Below are 7,619 nucleotides of genomic sequence, written 5' to 3'. Positions count from 1 at the left end.
TAACAGTGTATTACTGATTACCTATCATCAGATATCAAGAGTTATTTATAAACATCCTTATTTTCAAGTAGATTTGGATATATACTACACCTAAAATCATTTGTTTCTAACTCGATTTATTCTAATTCTATGCAATTTAAATATTCACTGTTTATTTTTATCTTTTTTATGTTTCCTGGAAATCTGATCATAAGCACACAATCATCAAAAATAAGAAATTATTTTTTTTATAGGAAGAGTTAATAGGTGGCATTTTCTTTTAAAGGTATTTTTCTTAGTTACTCTACAATAAATCCACATGGGAAAACGAGGTATTGAGATACTACCACCTTGCAGTATCTCTCTCATGATACTTTAGTGCAAAATTTCTTTGTTTTTATATCTTACAGAAGTCTTTCATTTACAAGTTATCATACCTATAAATCTGTATACTCACTTTCGAAGATAAATTTCTGAAAATACCGCCTTATAATAGTCGTTATATATTGAGTCAAAAGCTTTCTAACACCGACCAATTCTGTGCTTAGTTTGTTGCTGTGTTTTTTTAGCGCTAGCTTCAAGCTCTTGTACCCGTTTTACGGTGCAATTTGATTTTCGATAATAGTTATGCTTTTAAACTTTAAACTAAGATTTCCGTCATCATCTTAGCTGTCAATTTATAGAGATAATTTATGCAGGTCATAGGCCTCAATTCTCTAATATTAAAAATAATATATTGTGAAATGTATTATGTTTTGTTTTCATAGAACCATTGATTTTTTATATAGAGTTATAGATACCATCAGACCCAGCAAGTTTCCAATTAGGCATGTAGTTACACATTTTTTCAAATTCTTGAAATGTAAAACACTGACCTCCATGTTTCATTCTCCAATAAAATCATGAAGATAGATTAAAAACAGCCATCTTTCATCATTTATTTGTTACATTTACCCAAAATCGTGCAATTTTTTTTCTTAAGCTTTTATTTCAATTTTTTCCTTTTTATTAAATGTGCAAAAAAGCTGTCTTTTTGTTCATTCGAATTGATAGTTTTGCCTCTTAAACTCACATGGAAAGAATTATTATATTTTTTTTGACACCAAAAGCCTTCGATTATCTACAACAACACAATGATTTGCATATCTTTTTTTTGAGGCTATAAATAAACAACTTCAAGCTAAAAGAAGATGCAATATATCGTTTTATGCAAGATAAAAATATCTTCTAAGGAAAAAGTCGTCAGCGCTGTGTATCCGAATATAAAACAGTAGCACACCTTTCAAGCCTATGTAATATAATGTTTTGCTATTTTATACACATAGACATAAAGAGGTTATAAGATGCATACACTTATGGTCAAAAGCAAATTCAACTTTTAAAAATCATAGAAAATTAAATACACTATTCGAGAATCAATTGAAAACGAACTGGCAATAATAATGGTAGATAGAAGAATAGAAATACATATAAAACTTCTCATGGCCGAACAAAGATTTTAGTGTATGATAAGAATAAAAACTTGATCACGTGTATAGTAATAGGAATAACGAGTATATATAATCTGAAAAATGTTGAAAATCAGAAGCTAATAAAATAAGATCTATTGGCAAGTGAATGCTCCCTTATAAACCAATTTATAACTCAAATATTGATATACGTCATAACTTGGAATTGGGTGTCATAAAATACTCAAAGCCGTTAATAGGGTGTTAGAATTAACAACCGAAACGAAAGCGATACGCACAAACAATAGAATTATGGAAGTCGGTAGACCAATAAGTCTTGAGAATAATATTTACTGATGATGAAGTGGAAAGAAGTATCAGTCAAATATGTTTTATAGACCAATCTACAATGTTGCTAACACAACCTATAAAAGCCTAAAAATTGAATTAACCCATAAATAAGTAAAAATATTTATTTCGATATCGCTATTTTAACCTTATGAAAGGGTTTAAACGTTGGAAAATAAACCACATCAATTAGGTCACCGTTTCTGGATAGCACCTAAATCAAGCCGATAATGGTTTTGATTATTTAAACCTTTTTTCGAGAATCGAGTCAAGTTGTTTAACGCCACAATTTACTATATGTTTAAAACCAATTGCTATTATTATAATGGGTCTGCCTTATAGTGTCTGCTGTATCCCTTGCAGATAGACGATATCAATTAACAAACAGGTAATTTAATATGCCATTGTTTGAGGAGAATCGAACAAGGATCATTATTATTTAAGATTTTAGTCGAAATATTTGCCCTTTAAACCATTGTTACGTCCGTTTTATTGCTAAATGAATTTTTTAAATAAACTATAAGGCTGTTACTTTGTGAAATAAAATAAAATAGTTAGATAGTATTGGGTTGAATTACAGTTACACGATAGAAAAAATACCTTCACACCTTTATTATCATTAGATTTAATCACCAAATTAGCAATAGAAAAAGTTTTCGATGCTTTCTGGAAGTTCTGAATCTTTCTCTTCAGTAAATTCGATTGAAAAGTTATGAGAATATTCTTTTGAATCAACGATATTTCCATTTAACTTTGATATTCCTTCAGTATTTTCCAAATCAAACATTTTCTTCCATTGCTTATGACCATCCCTAATAATTTTCATAGCAAACTCAGCATCCATAAATTTGCCGTCCAAAGCAAATTGATTTTCGTTTTTTCCATCCGCTTTTTTGTAATCTCTAAACCAATTATGGGATTTCTCAAGTAAACCCGGAAAAACATTTTCCACATCTTCTATTCCATTGATTTTAGAGGAATATGAATCATTAATATCAATGACCAATATTTTCCAATCACACTCATTATCGTCAAGAAGTGCAAGACATCCAAGAACTTTAGCCTCATAAACTTCACCTATCATCTTTTGCTTACTTCCAATTTCAATGATGTCTATCGGATCATTATCTCCAATTGCATTTGTATATTCATCTTCTACGCCAGGATTTTCCCATGTCTGTGGAATAGCTCCATAGTTCCAAATATATCCCTTGCATGGAAAAAGATTGGCCACAAAACGTGGTTTATTTTTTTTGACATCTTGAGCTATTGGATTCATCGGTTTGTCTTTTGACATTTCGAACTTTGCATTTTCAAAACGTGGTATTTCATTAAAGACTCGGATAACGTTTGAGTCATCTTGAATGTTTGGTGAAATGTCATGGAAAGGTGAAATTATTCTTCCGTCTTCCTTAATATAGACGGAATAAGATATTGAATATTTGCTTCCTGTTTGAACTGTACTAAACATTTTAAGGGTAATCGATTAAGTTTGTTTTAAATATTATTGTGATAATAAAATTAATAGTTTAACTAAATAACAAAATTTAATATTATTTAAATATGATCTGTACATTTAAAGGATCTCCGATAAATTGTTTTTAAAAAAATATTGTGATAATAGAATTAATGGGTAGGCCAAATCGCTTATAATATATTTCAGAAATATGATGCATTTATTAAAACTAATATTCTGCTGACTTTTTTTTTATAAAAACTATTCTGATAATATTTTAAAATAAATCACTGAATTAATATTCCGAAACAAATACATTATGTCATATTATCCAAAAGAAATCAAATTTAAAAACCTAATACAGACACAAATCAAAACTATAAAACATACATTAACAATTCAACAGATTGGTCTAGAGGGAAAGTATGGTCGAAAATATAAAATTCTAAAAGCATGGATAGGATGTGCTCGTGGGTAATAATCAAGTTACGCTCAAAGAAGAAGAAAAATTTAAACAGTTAGATATATCAACAGATATAATAATCATATACCATACAGTTTTATGCATCTTTATTACAATAAAAAACATTTATATTACCTGAATTAGGGAGGTATGGTTGTGTAGTTTACAAGTCGGACCCCAGTGAGGGGTTCCACTTCCACCAACCCACTAATTTCCGAAACGAATTTACTTTAAAGAAAAATACATAATGGGGCGGCCAGTGAATAATAAAAGATAAACCAAAAAAGCATTGGCAAGCCATTCTAAATAGTGGTTGCTGTGTTAGCCGTTGAACTGTGCCTCCAGTATGGAAAAGATCCGACACCGTTCAGCAAGGATATAGGTAAGTGTAGTGTGTGGTTGTAGCTTTTATAGCTTTGCGATGAACAGTAGATAGAATCACATTCCCTACACATAATGACGGCCGCCTATGAGAAAGGACCCCATCCATGGTGATTACGGGTGACAAGAAGTGCTGGGGGAGTCCCACAAAGAGAAGCTGCAGTTAAGCAAAAGTTCCTATTAATATAAAGCGAACTTCCTAAAAAGTAATATATGTAAAACATAAATAAATAAGGTAAATTAGATTAGAATTAAATTTTTTTTTGCCTGAATTTATTTGTATCATATGCGATAAGGCTCTTTACTTTATGTTCGGCTGCTAAATCATATATTTTATGCTAATAATTACCTTTTATGTTTAATAAATAAATATTTTAATTTATTTTAACAGAACCATTCTTCAATTAAATATGGTTATATTTGATTTCGGGCTATCTTCATTAGTTCACACAAAAAATTAATTTTTATAATATTTATTTCAGCTTACTTATCACCAAAATTTTCCCCATTACATTTTTCTAATTCAAACGTATCAATTCAAGTGCTTTGCTCAAATTGCATTTCTTGTGAATACGCTTCCGCTTCTTTTGTCATTCATAACACATTATCATATGACCTGTGGCATTTTTTTCGCTAAAACCATATTTTTATATAATTTATATCTTTTTAATTTTTACAATAATTACAAAATTTTAATATGAATATCAATACTTGCTAGGGTGTATACTAAATGTCATAACATGAAATTGTGTTTTCGCAAAAAATCATAAGTTGTTTGGCAAGAATTGAGATGTCAACGGAAGCGGAAGAAAATACACGAATAATACTATTGATAAATACACTTTAATATATAAGTCTTGAACTCATAATATATATTGATGAAGGCTTTAAGGATGATGTGCTTCAAAATATATACAGTAACTATGTAATATATAGCCATCTAAAGTTTTTTTCGCATGGAAACATTAAATGTTTAAAAATAAGCCCTTAAATATATATTTATTATCAGGGGATAAAAACTAAATCTATTGGAGCATGATAATTTTTATGGCTTTATTATAAAAATTTAATTATACATTCTTTCTTCAAGCAGCATTTAAATGATTTCTTAGGCCCATCATATCTATATTTTGGCACTGTTCTCTTCACTTACATTTCCTTTGATATCTCTGCTTTCTTAAACACATATTAGTTCGAGAGTTTGCCTCCTTCCTATATTTTAAATATATGTCTTGATATTTTTAAGACCTCTAGTTCGTTCTGGTAAATTTTATTATATTGTGTTACCATTACATCATCCAATGCAATAGTAATAAGTAAAAATAATTTTTTAAATTATATAGTATCTGAATTTTCGTGTAGCATAATATATTCCGATATTATATGAGAATGATAGAATACATCTTATGGTATCTTTAGGATTTTCATCTGATTATTTTTTATATAGATCTGGATTATATCACATAACAATATGTTTCAATATATTGGGTAAGCTGGCTCTTTAAATCGATTCCTAGCCATATTACAACACATAAATTTAATTTTGTTTTGGTAGCCTTTTTTGAATAAAATAGCTTACGAACCACATAAATTTGAATTATTTGCTAAAGCTTAAGCAAATTGATAAAAGATAATTTTTAACATTTTTAGCATTTTTTTAAACTTTATATATATGAAAGAAACTATATATATTTTTTTATGCAAGAAGTGTATTAAAAAATACAAAGGAAATTTGTTTATGTTGGAAATAAATTTAAATACATAATGTAATTAAACTTATAGATACAGTTGCAAAATAAGATAATAAAAAATAATAAGTTTTTATATTGTGGTTTAGAAACTTCTTTTTTCAATAAAATATTCTATTAGATTCAAAAACGGCTTCAGTTTCCATTAAAAAGAAATTTTATTAATTCATTGAATATTAATTCGCATCATCTTCCAGGAAAATCAGGCGTTTTTATAACTTTATTTTTTTAAAACTTCATTCATACTACAACCTTACATCCGGGCAATTTTTTTAGGATAGGCTCTTAAATATATTTTAAATAGGTTTATACCTTTAAATAATAAATAAAAAGTTTAGAAATAATTTAATATATTAATAAAAATTCTTATTTTTTTCATCTTTAAATTTACTTATAATATATAATATGTTTAAAGAATGTTTTTTATGTTCATTGATGTTTTTTTTCTTATTTTGATTCTAAATAAATTCGAAATCTTGTGTATAAACACTGAATAAAATTTTAGAGCAATGTTAGAGATTTCCACATATTTTATTCGGTAAATATATTCTCGATATGTGTAATATTTACACAGTATAATTTTTAAATCTATTAAAAGATGTATCCGTTTTATTTCTACCATTAAAAGTACGTGGGATATTAAAATTCTCCCATATTTTTAAAACTATTATATTTAAAATATAATATATGCAAAGAGTTAAAATATCCAATATAGTTTTCTTAAAAATATCTTATGACATTTTCATTATTAAATATGCTTGATATTTAATTTTATCAACCAAATGCATTTCTACATTTATTAATAGCGTAAAAGAAAAATTTTGAATATTAAATATACTTTAAATATAAGAAAATTTACTAAATGTATTTATATTGTTATTAATTGTGTACAGTTTTATTTTATCTCGCAATATACGTTTAATGTATTTCAATGAATATTGGATGATCAAACAGTGGGTATATCCCACAAACACATGTTATAAAAAAAATAAATTAAAACGTTCTTATTTTTATATTATCATGTAAATATATGCTAGATTCCCACTCTAATTTACATGGTGGTAAATATTTAAGTAATTAATCTATAAAATATAAAAAATTGTGGATAATTTTAATATGAATTGTTTATATAATGATTAACACAAAAAAAAATATTTTGCAAATAATTTTATATTATAAATTTATGAATATAATAAATGATTTATATAATATGTGAACAAAACATAAAATATGTTTATAGTTATATTAATAAAAGATTTTTAATGACTCTGAACTTGATTTAGTTTAAATAGAGTGCTAATGGGCTTAAATATATGTTTTATAGCTAATTTTTAACTAAAATATCAGACTATGGGTTAATTAATGAGCTATAAAAAAATATGTTTTTTTTTGATAACAGACTGTGGTGTGGATTATTATTAAACCCGTTTAAATTGTAAAGAATAATTTTAAATCAGACAGTGTGTATATTATATAGCTCGAGAAATATTATTTAATTTATTTCATAATTGAAAAATATAAAACTACTAATTTATAACAATATGCTATGATTATTTTTTTATGGTGAAAATTGATAGCGACAAAAAAAATCAAGATACTTAATTTAGAATATACCGATATTATGAAAATATTAAAAATTTTAGGCTAGAATTTAAAATTAGTTGTACCATAAGGATAACCATCTTTATTACCCAGCAGATGTCGTCAATTTTTTGCGATTAACATGGAAAAAATTTAAATTATATATATTGATACAAAAAAAGAAAATAAAAATTGAATTGACGCAAATAAATATG

At 26.6% G+C, this 7,619-nt stretch overlaps 1 pseudogene; it reads right to left on the bottom strand.

The window, feature by feature from the left end:
• Positions 1–2,412: 2,412 nt before the first annotated feature.
• Positions 2,413–3,246, bottom strand: LOC147063140 (uncharacterized; annotated as a pseudogene).
• Positions 3,247–7,619: the final 4,373 nt, after the last annotated feature.

The sequence above is a fragment of the Rhyacophila brunnea genome, unplaced genomic scaffold (genome assembly GCF_057557595.1).
Source record: "Rhyacophila brunnea isolate RB1 unplaced genomic scaffold, BYU_Rbru_1.0 scaffold_92, whole genome shotgun sequence".
NCBI classification, from domain to species: Eukaryota; Metazoa; Arthropoda; class Insecta; order Trichoptera; family Rhyacophilidae; genus Rhyacophila; species Rhyacophila brunnea.
The sequence above is the reverse complement of the archived record's forward strand: the minus strand, read 5'-3'. Positions and strand labels throughout refer to the sequence as shown.